Here is a 21,059-nt window from a genome sequence, read left to right as displayed (position 1 = left end):
GTATATACTTATTTGTTAATTGGTTGCAATATTCCTGTTTTACATCTACTACCACAAAGCTCATAATATACTTATTAAATATTGTAATGAAACATTTTTATTTATTTAATTAAAAGTAGTAATTTTTATGTAATTTAAATCATACGGGTATAAAATACCTACTGTAAACACTAAATATAATTATTACTATATATTTTGTTTGTTTAATTCAATACCGATGATGTGAATGATGCTATAATAATAACAGTTTTATAAATAATTAAAAATATAATAGGATAATAAGTACATCATTTAAAACTAAATTTATTTCATCTAGTTGGTACTTAGGGAAATAAAAAGTAAAAAATTTCCAGTAGTTTTTAAAAGCGTCAAAAAAAACCCTAAAAAAGTGACGGAAAAATGGAAATTTTTACGCATTATCAGTTTTTGACAAAAATGATTTTTTTATTTTGCTGTAACTCGAAAACGAATCATTGTAAATAGTTGAAATTTTCACCAAATGTTAATATTAGCGTTATCTATTTAAGATTAAATTTTCTAAATATTTTGACCTTTTTTTTAAACTATTTATAGACAATTGAAATTTTCGATTATTCTGTTTTTTTTTTTGAAATGACTATAAAAAAAAATTGGCTATCCAAAATATCTTTAAAACTCAATACAAGGTTTATAATAAGTTATAATTATCGTAATAAAAAAAATTAAAAACCGTTAGTCACAATTTTTGTTTATAAGCATTCATTAATGCATAAGCTTGAATACGTTTTCTCGTCTAACTGGACTAATTGTACAAAATTTATCAATTATAACGTTGTGTTTGGACGCGAAATTGCCGAAGTTTTTCTTTTTCTTTTTTGACATCCCGAAACAAACTTTTTTTATTAGATGGCATAGATATATCACAATATCACATATGCTTATTATTTTTATAAATTATAAATATTTCATTAAGTAAAAAATAGTAGTATCTAATATTTATTACTTTATACTTGTGTATGCTGTATTGTCTACTGAAAAAAATAATAAAATGAAAAGTGATGCAATGCACCGCCCACGAATATTATCATGGTATGATGAATGACAATACGTATTGTATAGGATAACACGATAAGTTACGATACACAAACGTATTTTCAAACACGTAAAGAACATTTGTAATGTTCTGTTTGTAACGCAATGTTTTTCAAGTGATAATAATATTATGAATATTATAAAAAATAAAAATTATAATGTACAAAAATACATAAGTCACAATAAGTACTATTTCAACCATTTAAGATTGTTTTACCAATTATCATTATTAATAGAAAAATTACCTACCAAGTTTATTTATATAATTTAATTATGTTATATCTATTGGATATTATAAAATATTATTATCTGAAATACAAGACATGTCTTATCATATTATGCTCTAGTGCTCTACCACTAAATTGAAGATAGCCATTTTGTAGAGTTCGTTTTAATTTCATTAATCTCTTGATTTTTAATAATTTTTCTAGTTTCGAGATAAACACTTAAATCGTTCGTCGATCGTACGAGCACACGGGCCACATGTTTGATACAACGATACCATTATCGTATTAAATAATTCGCAGTTATTTTTCGAGACTAGAAAAATATTAAGAATCAAGAGATTAATGATTGAAACGTTAATATTTTCAGAAAAATGAACTCTGCAAAAACATTAAAATAAATTAAAACATGAAATATTTGTAGTTCTTGTCACTGTGAATTTTATTAAAAAACCAAAATTTATTATGGTATCTCCATTATTTCAGGAGATATCGCAATGAATAAATCCTCACAGGTCACTGTATAGTTATAAGTGTTATAACTTATAAATAGCTTGTAACATTTATCAAATATCACAGGTCAAATTATACAATTATAACTATAGATTAAAATGACTTAAGTCGAAGTTATAAATTTTGTAAATTTTATAAAAATTATTTTTATAGTGATCAAACCGTTGAATTGAAAGTAATTTTTGACAAATTTAAGTTGCTGTATCTTCTATAAAATACAATAGACAAAGTAATATCAGTTATAATTTATTACCAATATCCTCAAGACCCCAATAAATAATTTTGTTCAATTTATGAGATAGAACCAACAAATAAATTCTATTTCTGTAAATCTCTTTAATGGGTTTGTTACCAAACATTTTTAATACAAATTTTAAATGTAGCTGTACTTATTAGTGTTTAAAAATATAGGGTAGTATTTTACATAGACCTTATTAGTATAAGGTCTATGGTATTTTAAGTGTTTACTTTCTGTCGCAGCAAAAAGCTAATGCAGATAATGTAGAATATAGATAATATCACGGACTAAGATATCTTAGTCTGTGGATAAGGACAATACAGAATATGTATTATCATTTGCCAACATGTATAAACATGTATTTTAAATTTTACTATGGCCTGATGACTAATACAGTGATACATACAAGGATTTAAAATATATATGTTCTTTTTCATTTATTTTAATACCTATTTTTAAATCCTGAATGCTTTTCCAAAAAGGATTTTGATGAACGAGACTTGAGTTTCAATCGAATATATTATAGTATATATTTTCAATATAAATCATGATTAACAATTATAGTCTTATTTTTAAGTTAAAAATAGCCATTACTAGTAAATAAGAATACGTATCATTATATTTACCTATACCCCTTTTCTCTGGAGTTTATTTTATGTAAGTTATAACTTAATGAATAATTTAAAAAACAATAAAACTAATTAAGAAAATAATTTTTTTAATTATAAACTTCAGTTTTTTAAAAAAAAGCTAATTGTTTTTCAGTTGTTTTTGTGTAACTTCCAATGTAAAATTGTGTGAAAACTTTTAAATACTTTCAGGTATAATAGACACATTAAAAAAAGAAAAAATTTAAATGACCATGAGTTATTAATTTTTTTAAATTATCTGTAAAATTGTTTCAGTTCTTTTTTATAACACTAAACTTCTAGAAGTAGTGTCGTAGTGACGACCAAAATGAGAACGTAGAACATATATTTTTTGCTCTCCTAATTAATATATCAAGAAATTTTAAGAAGTTGTAATCTTTGTAACTTATAATTTATTAGGTAACATTTAATCTGCATATCTACATCTGTATGTCATTCTGAACAGTCCTATAGCCCTCAAATTCGTATCTAATTATGAAAGGGATACAATTTTTTTTTTTATAGAAGATTAAAGTATAAACAAATCATTAATCAGGTACGAAAAAATAAAATTGGTACGATATGTCGATATGGATTGAACAACTTTTCAAAATTATAGGTGCCAGGGCTCAGGACAACTTCGTTCTAGATTTATAGTTGGATTTCGTGATTTCTATGAGCAATAGGTGGCATTTTTTAAAAGGATGTTTTTACAATTAATGGTCAATCGATACAAATCACGAATCTGTTTCAAAAATTAAGTTGGTCTGATGGAGAAATTATATTATAAGTCTACGGGTGTTAGAACAAGTCAGTACTCACTATTCAGTAATATTCACCATATTATACAATATACAAACCACAATTAATTTAGTCGTGCATCCGTACAGGTGTTTATGCGTCTTTCTTTCTTTATTTTTTAACCGCCGTTTAGAATTTAAGCGGAAATTATCATTAGAATCGTATGGTTATCGTGCTTTTTCTTTTATTCACGATATTAATTATTTCAAACTCCAACAGTTCAACAAAGTAGATCGTTCGTTTCACTGCCAGCTGGTTACTGTTAACCACTGAACAATCTCAAATTCTCAACAACTCAACTGCTGGTTAGTGTAAATGTGAAATAGTGTTTATCTAATTATCTTATTACTTTATACGCGTAAAAACTAAACGGTACAATTATTCGTCCTTTACACAATCTATTTCCTGTTTGTCAACATCGTACATCCGCATTGAACGAAATATACGCATCACATGGGTAGTCGTAAACTCCGACACTGGATGACGGATACTTGTATAGTTGTATAAGTACGATTACAAAACAGAATAATATTATGATACTTGTATATCTATTATATAACATTATAAGTTATAACGTACGAAAACGAAATACGAAACAATAGATTATTTGGATGAATGCCGGGTACCCTCAATTACCTAGCGGCGAGCACATCCACCCGTATGGGCTTCAAAAATCGTGATACAGTTGTAATCCATCACCTATCGATAGTTAACATCGAAATCGCTCGATTGTTGTAGCAGATATCGTTTGTAGCAGTCGCCTGCAAGGCTGCAACGCCTGTAACTATTAACCCGTCGGCCGCCGCCACTCATCACTCGCAACAGGCTCACGATACTACAGCTGCTGCTACTGCTGCTCCCCGTGTCTAAGTCCTATTGTACACCAATAACATTATTATTATTGTACCTATCGCGGACTCCAGTAACCGATACTAAAATGCGCCGTGTAACTGTATCGGCAATAATATTTTAATTTTAATCGAGTTGCCCGTTGGCCGTGACGGACACCGCTATTCCACGACTGTCCACAATAACAATAATACGTTCCCCGTCAGAGTCCGTTTCGTAATAATATTACCGATTGTTGTTGTTAATTATATATGAATAATAGTATTGTGATGATGCTATTTTGCAAATATCGTCGAGGATGTTTGACTCATCAGACCCGAATTGTTACGATGATTCGATAGCTGTGAAAATAATTGGTACGTATTGACTTTATACATTGATGTATTATGTATATATGATATCATGATGCTTGGTAATAGGTACTTAATAATATTCGCATATGCCTTTGATCATTTTTAATTTGTTTTTGTCAACTTTTGATTTGTCTTCGGACAGGTTAATACTTTGTTAAGTAAATAATTTGTACCTTCTTCATTAGCTAAACTTAGTAAAAGTATTGAAATGCATTTACTTAATAGCACAATCTGTATAGGTTACCCACAGATACCTATTGCATAATCCTTGTTAATAGATTACTTATACCTATTGTAAAATCAAATTTACCTAGAAAATGAAGAAAAATCTATGTAGATAGATATGTTATTGGATATTAACTAGTTTTATAATATCTTAGGTAGGTACATGTGTATATTTAATTAAATAAAACTATAAAAATAAAAAATTATCCTATAAACCAACAACCAGATAAGACACTTTTTGGACACTTGAAAGAGTAAGAAAAATAGATAGACGAGTACATGAATTAATTGGATCATATCATATTATTAATAATAAAAGTAATCTTTATCACAAATCAATTTACAACTTACGAGTATATAACAATTAGTTATAAATTAAGTTGTAGTTCAATAGAATATATTAATATACGTTATGACTACACTACAGTTAAAAGAGAAAAGATATACATGGAAGTAACATGTTTGGTATTATCATATTTATAAAATATCCAGCATTTCAAAATAGTTGAGAAATTTAAATTTTATATAATTACGTTTAATTATTATTTATAATACAAATATTATATTATATTATATTTTTAATGCAAACATGTTGCCAAGTCTGAAAATTTTAAAATGAATAATTAATTTTCAATTGTTGTAGAATAAATTTGTGTTATTGATGATGTTGCCTACTAATATTATAATATTTGAGTGTTAATACTGTAAAGTTTTTTGACATTTTTTGTAAGTATGAATGAGTTTTATTACTGGAATTAATTGTATTGATTTTAAGATTTATGTGTTTTATTAATTTGTGGCAATCTATAATATTAAAATAATTTTTGTACAGACATTTTAGATTTGGCATTTTAAATCTATTATTTAACAACACATAATATATTACAATATAAGTAAAAAAACACAATATCAAACTTAGAATTGCGTTATCTATGTTATCTTTTACATTAGGGGCATACAAATTATGAAAAGTTTTTTTGTATCTTTGAAATGTTAACTGTGAAGTGCAAGGTTAAGTTTTAAAGTGTTGAGTTATAGTTACAATGTCATAATAAGCTTGTATATAGTTTGCTGGTAAAGTATAATAATTTAAGAACATGTTTACCATGTACATCTTTATATATACACTTCAAAAAGCGTTAGTTTTGTTAGAACCTTATTAGTTTTATTTATAATATCGTAACCAAATACATTTTGTAAAATGAGTTGTATAAAGTATCATTAGCTTAGATTTATCATATAATATTAAATTATATAAATCAATTGATATCAAAAAATATTTTTTAATTTTAATATTTTTTCTATTTTAATTGCTTACTAGTGTTTTTTTCAAGTATACACTGAATAGTTATGTACCATATTATACAAAATTCATTGAAATAAGCTAATTAATTATAAAAACTGTTGTATTTGTATATTTTAAAATATCTTAAAGGTATTATTGTTATATTTTATAGTGTGTATTTTTGTATCATACCTACTTATATTAAAATGTTTTTAATGAAATGCATGCAAGTACTCTTATTGTAATTTTGATATTGACATATTGATTATTTAATAAACATTTCTTTGTATTATACTCAGACCTTGCTGATATTATTGTTTATTTTACATAGTTCTCATAATTCTAAATATAATGGTAAAAAAGTATAATATGTAAATACTAGATACTTACTTGGTCTTACAGAATTTCTATTAATTGCTATGTCATCTAAAATTAACATTATTTTTTATACTACTATCATATTACTTCTTTACATAACAATAATTAGTTATAAATCAGTCATTTAATATCAAGGTCAAATATTTGTTATAATAGTATACAAAACAATTAAGACAGTTTTATTTCAAATCACATTTTTTGTTTGAAATACCTAGTTACAATTCATATTAAGTTTTAAGTGTAGCATATAAATATAAGACAGGTACTATTATATTTTAATTAATTTTTATTTTACCTAGGTGCTTATTTATATTGTTACTATATTTTTGTATATTTTTACCACTTAAGAAGATAGTCTAAAACTCTTAACTTAAATATATAAATTATATTAATTAAAAGCTTATATTAGATCTACTTATTTTAATTATTATTAATTTCCCATAGTTGTATTATAATTTTAAACACTATTGTGTATATATCTTATAATAATAAATCAATATCTTTATTTAATAATGTTATATGATACTATAACAGGTGGGTATTCAAAATGTTTTGAAGCTAACCATATGCCATTTTGTCTAAAAATCCACTTTTAAAAACATATAAATTACTTGTACCTATTAAATTTCAATGAGGTTCCTGGTTCTTACATAAGCATAATATTATTAAATTTATTTTTATATTGTACGGAGTTAGATATATTTTATTTTATGTTGTTCTATCAATACATGGGTAATATTATTGATTCATTCCTATTATATAGCTGTAGTATCAATAATTATATTTTATATATTTCAAAGTAGTTAAGTTTTATTAGTGTCTAATTCAAATGTTTTTAATTTGCAATGTTGGTAACTTTTTACATTGAATTGTGCACTTTAATTTACTGTCACATTATTAAATAAATTATAAATCTTATTTTATAATTATTTTTTTTTCATAAGAATTCAATGTTTACTGTTTATAAATAATTTGATTTAGTTTCAATTTTTAATAATAATAATACTCTAGCCGTTTCACATACATTTTTATTTTATTTCAGTGCTTCAGAGAAATGATCAAATTATTGAACATTATTGTATTTAAATTAATGTTACATAAATTTACTGTTTGCTTAAATAAACAAATTATTTGGTTTAAATATTTATATTTTTTAATATTTGTTTCCTATTAAGTACTATATGGTATTCATTTTTAATTGTGTTCTATGACTTCAGGTTTTTACTTGAAATTTATATCTTATTAATAGACAACACTTGTAATTGCTTTCTAGTTAATGTTAAATACAACAGCTTAGTATTAAGATGCAGGAAAGTGCTAGATATGGTCCAGTTGCCATAATAGTGGCATGACAGGTTGCTAACAGTGTAATACTTTTTGTATCGTTTTCTCCTTGTTAGTATTGCCATATTTATTTTACTCAAACCAGGACGAACATTTTTATTTAGTTTTCATGGAAAGAATCTTACCACTTCTCCAGGGTCAACCACCAGTTTTATTATTTTATTTTTTTTGTTACTGGAATACCACGCTCTATGGTCAGCATTCTACAACATGCGTTTATATTATAGGAAAAGCTTATTGAATGTTAGTCGTTGAAATGAGTAACCAACAAAATAATCAATTAGCAATATGTGATAACAAAATTAAAAGTAAAAATACTGAATGTATTTGTCCATAATTGTTATTTCCAAGCTAGAAAATTAATTTTAAAATAGAGTTTGTCATTCAATCAAGTAGTTAACTTGATTTTCTATAATTTATCTAAACAATATTGCTTTTTTATTATAAATGTGTAATAGAAGATTATTTTTAATATTAATTATTAAAGTTTCTGTAACAATTAACTATCCCAAATACAATCAGAACAATAAGATATTATATTAAATCCTGTACAACCCAAAAAACCAAAACATATGGAAATTGTAGATTGTATTTTCCTTATACATGCTATGCGTTAAGAATTTTAAGATTATTAATAGATTGTAGTTTGTAATACAAATTTACCATATAGTTAACGTTTTTTTCTTTTTTTAAAGGATGTTAGCTGTACATAACAATGGCGCTAACAGATGATGGAGATGATAAAGAATGGCTTCATAGCCTTCTAGTAGATGTTCAACTTGAACATTTCCTCAGTCGTATCATTGAAGAACTTCAAGTAAGTTTAAAAATATTAATAATTTTTTATAAGTGATTGTTATTTAAATAGTGTTGGTATTTATTATATGTTTAGATAACCAGATTAACTCACTTTGAATATGTTAAGCCAGAAGATTTAGAAAATATTGGTATTAGTAAACCAGCAGCTCGAAGGTTATTAGAAGCTGTAAAAAAACGTAAAGGTGCCGAGCGAAGACATAAAATTTTATCAATTTTGGGTGGAACACAAGCCAACAAACATTCAACAGGAACATTAAAAAAAATACATCTACAACTGAATCTGCTCAACCATCAGCTCTATCCCTTACTTGTTTAATCCTAGAAAAGGATATAAAGTAAATAAATATTACTTTATTTTGTTGTTTAATTATAAATTATTATTTATTAATTATAATGGTCATGTTTAGGTTATCTGAAAAAATTGGTGATGGTTCATTTGGAATTGTGAGTCGTGGAGAATGGACCACTTCAACTGGGCGTGTTGTACAAGTTGCTGTCAAGATGTTAAAACAAGATGTACCATCATTGCCACAAATGTTTGAAGATTTTGTCAAAGAAGTTCAAGCTATGCACACATTAGATCACGTGCATCTTATAAAGTACTTTATTACAATTTATAAATAAATTTGTGTTAAGTGAAAATTAATTTTAATAATATTTAGAGATGAAATATTAGGGTCTAATATAGAGATCATATTTTGGGGTTGATACTGAGTTGTGGTTTGGATTAAAACATGTAGAAAACAAAATCCGAGTTTCGGTTGGGAAATACAATTATTATGTTTTAAATATTGATAGTTACATGTTGTACTACAGTTACATTAAATAAATAAAAAAAAATATTTATAATCATACTAATTCATTTTTGTAAGAATCAAATTTAACCAATCAATTTCTTTTTTTTAAATATTGTTTGTTTTTATTTTAATACATTTCTGACTAATATTTGTTTTTATCAGCTTCCAAGTCTACTGAATTGATTTTTGAATATGTTGATATAGTTTATTAGTTTTTTTTTCTAAATATTTTTGACATGTTTAATTAAAATATGTTGGGATGTAGTGATTGGTTTTCAGTTTTGACTTTAGAATTGAATGCTTTACTTCCATTTTTCTTTTCTAAACATTATTGTCAAAAGCTGCCTAGAGTGTGATTGAAAAAGTTGCATCATAGTCAATATAGTTATTGAGAAAATAGTCACTAAATTCAGTAACTCTTGAATCTATAAGTTGTTCAGTATTTAATTTCAAAAACACATTTTCCACTTCACCTGGAGAGAAAATAGTTAATCCAAAAACGCAGTGCAATTATTTTTCAATTTCTGAGTTATTATTTTGTACTTTATAGTCAATCCTAATCTTATAATTTTTTTTTCATCAGGCTTGACTGAGATGAAATTTGCTTTTAATCAGTAGTGATAGGGTATTTTTTAATTGCAGCTTGAAGAATTCCTTTTTCAAAGTTAAAAACTATGTTATGTCTTAAAATATTAAATTTGTTTCTAAATATTTACTTTCAGCATAGACATAACAGTTCTATATGATAAAACATTTTTATCTTTTAATAACTAAGTGCAACATGAACTTATTTGTTATTTTTAAAATCAACTCTGTTGAAAGAATTTTGTGCAATTGTCAACATGCCATCCACAAAAATAGTCACGACACTGCACATGGATTTCAAATTACTTTCCCAAAAAAATATTATTACATTGTTTACATTGCAAAAAATATTACTAAATATTCCTCTTTTATAGATATCATTTTGTCCTTATTTGAATAGTCATTCACGTCATGTATGCATTCATTTATTAGTAAATTTGTTAATTCGTAGTAATATAGCATGATTAATATTTTCCCCTAAAAATAAATCTTCACCTTTAGACAAATTATTTTCCTTGGCTTTTTCAAAAATGATAATTCATCACTTATCAATCTTATTTTTTACATAGTTATTTACCTTATGTCTATTTAATATTTGAATACTATCTGGTTCATGATTTGTACGATCATTGTTATTCTTGAAAACACGTGTTCTTTCTTTCTTAGCCGATAGTGTACTGTTTTACATTACAATTTTTAATATTGCAATTCTAGAACATTTTCACGTCAGGCTATAAATAAAAGATATAACACTAACCTACTGCAATTTAGGTTAGTATTTATCAGATAATCAATAATCAAATATAAACCACAATTAAGACAGTAATTTTACCTTCAATATTATTATGACCTCAACTCAGACACAGTGTATTTTAGATACACATCTTGCATAATGATAGTTCATTCAGTTTAATATAGCATAGTCTATAATAGTTATACAATAATAAATTATTGATTTTTAATAATGAGTACAATTTAAATAACTATTTTACACTTAAACATCACCAAAAATAATTTTGAGTATTATTGTAAAAGTAGATAGTTATTATATTTTATTCAATGAACTTTAACTTCTAACATTAATTGATTGTTTAAACTTGTGAGAAATCAGTAATGCACCTTTGTTATTAAAATTGTTGTTTTATGATCTAAACAATATTTAATGGATTTTATATTAATATAGACATATATTTATTGTTATTTTTACAAGTGATTTTATTGTATATTTTTCTAATGTATGGTTTCATTATGAAATGTTAAATCTAATTTTGTATGTTTAGGTTGTATGGAATTGTTTTTAACTCAGCCAATGATGATGGTGACTGAACTAGCTGCTCTAGGTAGTCTTAGAGATTATTTAGAAAACAATGTGGCCATATTATGATTACTGATTTATGGGATTATGCTCTACAAGTTGCTACTGGCATGGAGTCATCTTGAGAAAAAAAGGTGTATTCTAGAGACTTAGCTATTCGAAATAGTATTGCTTACTCCACTCATCAGGTACTTCTCTTTTTATTTAATTACTATAGTTTATAATTTTATATTTTATACATTTTAATCCTATTAAGTTTTTTATAATCTAGGTAACAATTGGCGTATTTTGGACTAATGCGATTATTACCAATGGAGAAGATTGTTATGGTTATGACTGAACGACGAAGAGTACCATTCCCTTGGTGTGCACCAGAAAGGTTTACGTACTCGACAATTTTCACATGCTTCTGATACATGGATGTATGGTGTTGTGCTTTGGGAATGTTAACCTGGTGGTGAGAACCTTGGGGCACGGTCTTGATGTGCTTCTCAAGTACTATCAAAAAACTTGTTAGAGGAACGTCACGTTTAGAGGCAACCAGAAGCATGGCCAATAATTTTATATAGATTAATGCAACAAGTGAGTTAGCAATATTAAATGTCTTATCTTAAAATTTAAATAAACATTTTTATATTTATTTCTAGTGTTGGATTCTGGATCCAGGTGAACGCCCAAGTTTTAAAAGCATTAGAAATTATTGAAAAGTAACTCACAAAACATTGTCAAAGCTACATCACTTCAGTATCCACTGAATTTTGTGATGACTCTAGTAAATTAGAAATAGAAGTAGGTGATAGAATTATTGTAATTGATGGTCAACCTGATCATTACTGGTGAAAGGACAAAATTTGAGGACTTTCAAATTGGAAAACTTTGCTAGGTAAAATATATTTATATTATTATCTAATATGTATATTATTTATAGTAACAAATGATCGTTATTCAATATTCATTTGATACAAATTATATAGGCGATCGGTTGATCCAATGAGACGGAAAGCATCAGACGATATCAGCAAACCCCTTCGAAATTCTTTTATTCATACTGGCCATCATGGTGATGCTAGTGGAAAAAATTGGGGCTTTCCATGATAAAATTGATCAAGTCTATTTGAACAATCCTATGGAGCCACAGATTTGTTAGGGGGTCGTGTCCGAAAATTGTAGAAACTACTGGTCCTCCTATATTACCAAGTCGAAAAATTCAGACCTAGTTGAAAAAATGTGCGATCAACAAGCAGAAAAATCCAAAATACTGTGCTTACATCTATACTTCCAGTCGAAACAAACAATTCAACTACTCCAAGCTTACAGATGGCCGTAAAAGAAGTTTACGACCAGCGCCTGGCAGACCTCCTGGTCCATTTCCTCAACTTTCTAATAGTGAACAAGTTTTGTTGATTTAGACGGATGTACACCACCACCAATAAACCATAATACCAGTAATTCGTCATCCATCAACTCAAATGTATCTATTCTTGATCAACCCATTGAGATGTTGCAGAAAGTTAGTATTTCTTAACAAATATGAATAATCTAAGTAATATCAAAACTGTTTGTACTTATTATCTGAATGGTTTTTTTTTCAGCTGATAATTCTGAACCATTTAATTATAATCACACATACTCAAATGTTAGTGGATTATTTTTCTTCTGAACACTCTACTGATCCATTTGATACTTCTATCTTCGAGACTACCACTGATGCTGGTCCACAAAATTTCTCCTTATTCTGATACACACATTTACAATACAATGAACCTGTTTTGACTAATACTCCCAAACTTGACATGAACTTTATTGCTGAACTTGAAAAAAGTTTGGGTAAAAAAGAAGCACAAGCCAACCACTAATCAAATGTGGTTGGCACCTCCTAATATGGCTCCAAAAAAATTAAATACAGAACTTTTAAATTCCGCTATTCCTCGACCTTCAAGTTCCAGAAGTAATCTAACTAATGGTTAAACACATCTAGTTATTATTCAACGACAGAACTTGATATGTCATTATTCGTTTCTAAGTATGATTCAGATCCAATATATGGCAGCCAACCTGAATATGGCAGAAAATAAAGTCAAGAGGTGTGCATAGAGTGATATAACATCACATAAAAATATCAATAATACAGCTTCCGATTATAGAAATGATTTATATTCGAATGTCAAGACTGATAATTTAACTGTTGCTTCAAATTATAATTCACCATACTATAGTCCACCAGTAGACTTGTCAAGGTACTATAGTCAAACACCCAATATGTATCAAATTGTTCCAGAGCAAAATACGGTAAATAATAATATAATGAGGATGCGATGCCCGTATTGTTTCCAACTTACAAACTTACAACAAAGCAATTTTTATTCAGTAAAATCCATTATAATATTTTAGTTTTAATATTATAATAAATTGACTTATTATAAATAAAGTTAATATCTGATTATTTATTTGTAAAAAATATTATCTTTAATTTGCATAGGGTATTTTTTTTTTTTTTTTTTTTTTTAAAAGATGAATGTTTTAAATTTTACTATTTTACATATCTAAAACTCAGCGTACTAATTAAAATACAAAATAAATCAACGAGAAATATTGATAATATTCTTACTTTCTAAACTTTATTATATATTAATTTGCTAGAATATTAAAACCAACAACACAAAATAGGATCTGCCAAATGCAATTTGCTTTGTTATAAATATTTGCTACATAGCACATGCGGGGCATCACATGTAAAAAAAAATAAATGATTTGCTTGCTGTTATTAATGTCTGTGTTTATTTTAGTCTGATTCCTCTGTATCTCAGCTTTGTAGTTATTTTAATAACACAGTGACTGAAGAAGAGTGTTTAGATGCTTTAGAAGCTACATGTTGGAATTTACAGGAGAGTGTAAAATATTTAAAAATTAACAATCTTTTAAGGTAAGTAAATCAGTTGTAAGAATGATGACACACATTTAAGAAAACAATTTAATGAATTATATTATAACTTTATAACTGGTATTTTTAGATTAGGAATGGCATCCAGAGAAGCTTGTGTTACTGCTTTGAACAACTGTAACTGGAATGTGGAAGAAGCTGCTTCTACTCTATGTGATGCTGTTTGAACCAATCATTTATAGAAAGCATAGGTTTCTTCATCAATATCAGAAACACTTTTTTTTCCCTAAGGGAAATGTTTACTATTGAATTATTCAATTTGTGTAATATAGTCTATATATTTAAATTTAAGTATACCTGTGATAAAAGTTATTTCCATATTAGATAGTTAGCCATCAGAAAGTATAATTATAATTAACACTATTAGTATTATCGTTTTAGATAAATGTATAAAAATCAAAAGCATCACAAAACTTACTTTTAACTTTGTATTTATTCTATATTTTTTTTATATATTAATTCTTAAATAATCTTTATTTTGTCTATATGTTTTACAAAAATACTCATTCTATAAACTCATTAGTATACTTAATAATTAATTTTATTTAAAATTTATGTTCAAAAAAGTATTATTTGAATCGAACAAATGTGAATTATATAATTATTAATCACATCACAAACGACTATTTAATAGACTTTCTTAAAAAAGTCAGTATTGATCAAAATGTTTTGTTTATGTCATGTTAAAACTTGCGCCCCAATTCAGTATTCTATTTCTTAATTGTATTTAAATTAATTAATTTGTTAAATATAACATAAATATTGTAAGAAAACAATTTTTTTTTGTGTTTAACTATTTTTGAACAAATTACTTATGTAATAATTGTATTAATGTACTATATTAATTATCTAACATCCAAATTCTTACAACATACTTGAATATTTCATGTTAAATTATTTAATGCAATTGACAGTTAAATTTATGTAAACTTTAATATTACATAGAATAAGTATTTGTATTCTCTACTTTATTTTTGTTCAAATTACCAGGGTGTTCTTTTTTTATTTTCTTATTCTTATTTTATCAGTGTAATAGAAACATTTTAATTGTAACTTGTAATGTTTTAATTTAATTAATTATTTATACACCTTATTGAAAATATCTACCCTAATAAAATGTTGTGTATGTTGTGTATATGATTAAGTAGGTTTCTACAGTTGTACTACATTTAATGATCAAAGTATTTATTATTTAGTATTTTGTATTGTTATTGAAATATTAATATAACAACAATGTTAATGTTTATAATTAAACTGTATCTAAAAGTTTCAACAGAGTATTATTTACCCGAATTCACCAATTAATGTACCAGCATTATAAATTATTTTAAATCTAATAAAATATATATTAAAATTACAAAACAAATTGTTATTAACTATTTGTGTTGTTTATAATTCATCAGACAACATTTACACCATACAATACATATTATTATATCAATTAGTCAATTAATAATATTGTTTAAAAGTAAAAAAGTAAAATAAGAATATGAATTATAATATTATAGCCTTATGCCCTTATATACATTTATAGTATGTTAAATGAATATGAATAAAAATATATCTATTTTTTATTTAAAAGTAATGATTTAATTATTGCACAATGATGCATTATAATAAATTATTATTACATAGAAATAATTGTTTTTTTAGTTATTTCAATGTTAGGATTTGTGTACCTAACTAGTGGTTATTACTTATGACTTGACAAAACTTCAAGGGGGGGGGGAGAAAATTCATACTATGACACAATAAATGGTTATTATTTCTTCAAGAATACTAATGGAACATACTTATTATATTACTGTATGGGTACCTTTTTATTATGGTTATATCCTATAACTTAATTAAAAATTGAGTCTTTTTGTAATTACAATTCAAAACTTATATATCTTAAGTATATGTTATTTTTATATTTTATAGGAACTATTTTTCATAGCTCGATACTACTTATGGAGTTCAGTTGTTTTAAAATTAAAATAAATCAAACTGTGTTTTATTATGATGATAATTGCAACTGATTACTCACAAATATAAAGTAATAATTTGTTATTACTTACTTTAAAAGATAAAAATGTGTTTAAAATAACTACTGAACTCAGAACTACCTATAGGTTACTTGATTTTAAATTTTAAATTAACATTATTGCGGTATTATTATGAAACAATATAGATAATATGAAATTTACATCATTATATGTTTACGAATAAATGGGTACTAATAATCAATCAACTGGAAATGATAATGTTCATTCCTAAAAGCCAACACCTATGCATCTACTTTTACACATTTTAAGTAGGTAATTTTTATTTCAGAATTTCAAATAGACTTTTTCTATTACTTTATACTTTTACTTTATGATAAGTACCAATTTGAGTTTTTTCTTTTGAGCAGGGATTTTTTTTTTAAACATTATTCGAACTGTTTAAAAGCTGTTTGTTAAATGTACTATTTTTTGAATATTTGTATAATAGTGGGATATTTTCAACTAGATGTTTTAATAGGCTAATGAAATATTTAAATGAGTTGTTATATTACTTATATTAATTAAAATGTTAGAACTACCTATTTATAGTTTTACATGTGAATTTTCTAGTTGCAAGCAGTGTTCTGAAGAACTAAGACAAGGTATACCAACAGTATGTATTATGTAACAAATTAATTTTTTTATTTATTTTTTTTTTTTTTTTTCATATACTACTTATTGAATTTATTACTGTAGGTAAATGTCATATATTTCTGTAGTGATTTAGATAGAATATTGTTCTTAAGATAAAATATGTTTGGTTTTGAATTTTTTTATTGAGATTGGTGTTTTGGGTATAATATGTTATATTTTTAAATAATAGTAATCATTTTACAATTTCTTTATTTACTTATATATTCTTAACATTAAATTATAGGAGGACAATGTAGAACCTTGTAATACAATTTCAAACCTTTTCAATTTTTATAAATTTTTAAATACAAAATAACTTACAAATGTTCGCAACTTTGACAAATTTCGTAAAAATATGATCTTTAAACGTCTATGAAAAAAAATTGTGACTAAAAAATTTGATTTTTTTCAATTATGAAAATATTTTTCATATGTTATACATTTTTATTTGTTATTATAGTAATATAGCCGTCGATAATAAAGACTAAGGCATCATAATACGTAGCATAATATTAGTATGTATAAATGACGCTTCTACGTTCTACAACTATCATTTCACAATACCTAATATCCAATAACTGTTTTAGGTACTTACTTGGCGACAGTAGTAAGTAGTAAGTAAGTTGTGTATATTATAATTATTTTAATATTTTTTGTATAATTACTTAATTACTACCTTTTTCTTCATTGGTTGTAAATTTTTCAATCTGTGTTTTATTTACCTAGGTGTACTTAACGTATATCTAGTTTTTTCCAAAAAGCCAATCTTTACCCATTCTGCAAAATATTACAAAAAAAAAAAAACACTGGAAACTTACAGACAAATGTATTGATCAGCGCATAGTGTTGAAATGAAATTATTCATAAATCAATAAACATAGGTATAGACGTATAGTATACTTTGTATTTGATTATATTTTATATTTATATGGGCATTGGTAGTGGTGCTGAATTGATATATCACGTGAAGCGATGTGTTTACGTTTACAGTTTACTGTTGATCGTATAAATTGAATTGGTGGGTGTGTGTCGAGTGGATGGGTGAAACAAGAATTTAGATTTTACTTCACAAAAAAAGTCTGAGTTCAACGCCACTGTTGACAAATATGTTTTCTAGCTCATGGGTAACAAAACTCTTAATTTGGCCCTGTATATAGATATGCAGATGCATAGATATTTGAAGTTACTTTCATCTCTCCCTGTAATAGATCATCATCAGGGTCAAAAGCAAATTGACCTACGGAAAATATATATTACAGCATTCTGGCAATTAATTTATATTTAATACAAAAGGACTGTCTCACACCTATCCAGTTGTAATGCAAATTACAGAATCTGCATTGACATTTTAAATACATAAATAAATACTTAATGGATATCATAATTAATAATAAAGCAAAATAATTATAAGTTATATTCTTTAAAAAATTAAAAATCGGAAAGAAATTGAAATAAACAAAAATATTCTTACTTATGAACGTAATACATACCTATATTATAATTAATATTTATTTTTATAATTAATCAAATTATTTACATAATGCGTCAAATTAAAATATAATAATCAAACCTATTTTATCCTTTCTAAGTTATTTAATACCTTTGTTAATACTAATAAAACAAAAAGTAATTTATTTTAAATAATAAAAAATTGAATACACCTAGTGTCAAAACTAATGGAAAATAATAAAATATACTCAAATACCTAAGTACTAATATAAATTTCATTCTATTTTATTTCATAAAATGTTTGAGGTATTACTTCTACTCAAACTGTGTGACAGCCATCATTTACTGTTGTTGAATAGCATTGTATTGTAACAATTATTTTATCGAATTTTAATCTTTAATATATTAATTGTTTTACCAATAATACTCATAATTAAATATTAATACGAACAATTATAATATCTGTGATGTTAATTACCTTATCTATATTTTAGAAAAAATGTTTCATTATTTCGAATTTAGTCATGTTATCACTTTATCTAGGTTATAAATATTGTATAAATTATTACTTACTACTATTGTGTGCATTTCATTATTTTACTCTAAAATATTATTTAAAATATTTGGATTATGAAATATTATAACAAATCGTTAATTTTATTTTAGTGTTTATAATCATAGGCACAAATAGTGTTTGAAATTTGGGGGAATGTTGATCAAGTTTATACTGGATTCTTTAAAATGCTTTTAAATTATCAAAAAACATCGTAAGTTTTTTTTTTTTTGGGGGGGGGGGGGGGGCTAAGACCTCAGCCCTTTCTATTTGCGCTTATGTTTATAATAATGTTTGGGGTAAGTCAATTGATTGCAAATTATTATAAGTTGTTATTACCGAAACTCAATATGATCTAAAATATTATGCAATTGCATAATTTATTTTTATAGACATTACAAGTTAAAGTTTAGATAAAATTGATTATTTAAACATAAAATAAAGATTTTGGTTATTTTTTTTATTTTAAAATTATTCGTTTGGAATATTACTGGACAATTTTTCGTAGGTAAATTATTATATTTTACTCTTATGATGCAACCAGATTTTCACAATATTTAAATTAATTTAAAACTATTATCTATTTATACTGTATAACACCTTTCATATTTGTAATAGTTAAATTAATAATCAGCAATATAAATTAAAATACAAAATTAATTATGTTTAGTATCATACGCACCACCTGTACTTAGTAATTACATAAACCAAAAAATATTATTTTTCTATTTATGAAGTTTATTTACTGAGACAAGAAAAGATAGCCCGTTAAGTCGTTAACTTAGAACTCCATCGGCCTATATATACAATATGTAAATAATGACCCACTGTATGTCTGTATAATGGGTGATTCAACATCAATTTAAAAGTTAATACAAATTATAACGTGTGATTTAAATATATTATTATAATAATTAAATGACAATAGTATTATAAATCAAATATTTTTGGTACAAATGAAATTAACCTATCGTATTAAAAATAGCTAGTAAAATTAATACTATAACTTAGTAATACATAAATAATTTATAATTTAACAATATATTATGTAATATTAAAAGTCATTTTTTATTGAATAGAAATATACATTATGCGATTAATATATAGTTATTCATAAAAATGGATCTAAATATATTGGTGTTTTTAATGAATTAAACACTTAAATTAATGATATTTTAGCAATAATATTGATGATATTATGACCTATTATAAATGTTTAAAGTTAATAATTAAATCGCTTATTTTTTATCTAGTTTAGGACACGTTGTAAAATCATAATTTTTCCATCCATTAATAATTAAATTTGTAACTGGAAATTTTTTACAACCACATTTGCATTTGAAATCATCTGTATCCAGGTTTTCTATACATAATCCGCTGTAGAATTGTGCTACATAAGCTCCCTGAAAAAACAATAGCCAAATACTATATTATATAGTTCAAACTATGTGGATAACCCTAATATGCTGATAAAAATTGAGAATATAATTTGTATTCCAGAAAAACTACGTTTTGGTTTACAATCATTGAAAAAACTTTTACCATAAGTAATTGAAAAGCTAATATATTCTTGGATACGCCTCTTTTCAAGATATGATCCTTTAAATATTTATTAATTATATTATTATAATATAATTACTTGATCATATGAAAGTTTTGAAGGGTTCCCACACCATCGAGATGATCTACTTTATCGTCACAATACTGTAATAAAAACGAAAATGTAATTTTCAGATTAATTCCACAATAAATCTGTAAAATCTAAAAAAAAATGAGCTATATACAAAACATTACGATCTAAATACTATTTGTAGGGTTATACTTTGAAAAAATTTAAAGTTTTCTTAAGTAGAATGGATTGGAATAAAATAACATTATAACATTTTTATCTAAAAATTATATCTTAACTTTAAAAAAAACAAAACATAAGAACCAATTAATAACTCTTTTTTCTTCATTCAAAAATTAAAATAATTATTGTAAATAAAATAATAAATTAATGTAAAGAATGTAATAGTAGCGTAGTTTTT

The 21,059-nt window shown here is 25.2% G+C and overlaps 1 pseudogene; it reads left to right on the top strand.

Annotated features, from left to right (window-relative positions):
* The first annotated feature begins 4,292 nt into the window (after positions 1-4,292).
* On the top strand, positions 4,293-14,786 carry LOC113548983 (annotated as a pseudogene).
* Positions 14,787-21,059: the final 6,273 nt, after the last annotated feature.

The sequence above is a fragment of the Rhopalosiphum maidis genome, chromosome 1 (genome assembly GCF_003676215.2).
Source record: "Rhopalosiphum maidis isolate BTI-1 chromosome 1, ASM367621v3, whole genome shotgun sequence".
Taxonomy (NCBI): Eukaryota; Metazoa; Arthropoda; class Insecta; order Hemiptera; family Aphididae; genus Rhopalosiphum; species Rhopalosiphum maidis.
The sequence above is the reverse complement of the archived record's forward strand: the minus strand, read 5'-3'. Positions and strand labels throughout refer to the sequence as shown.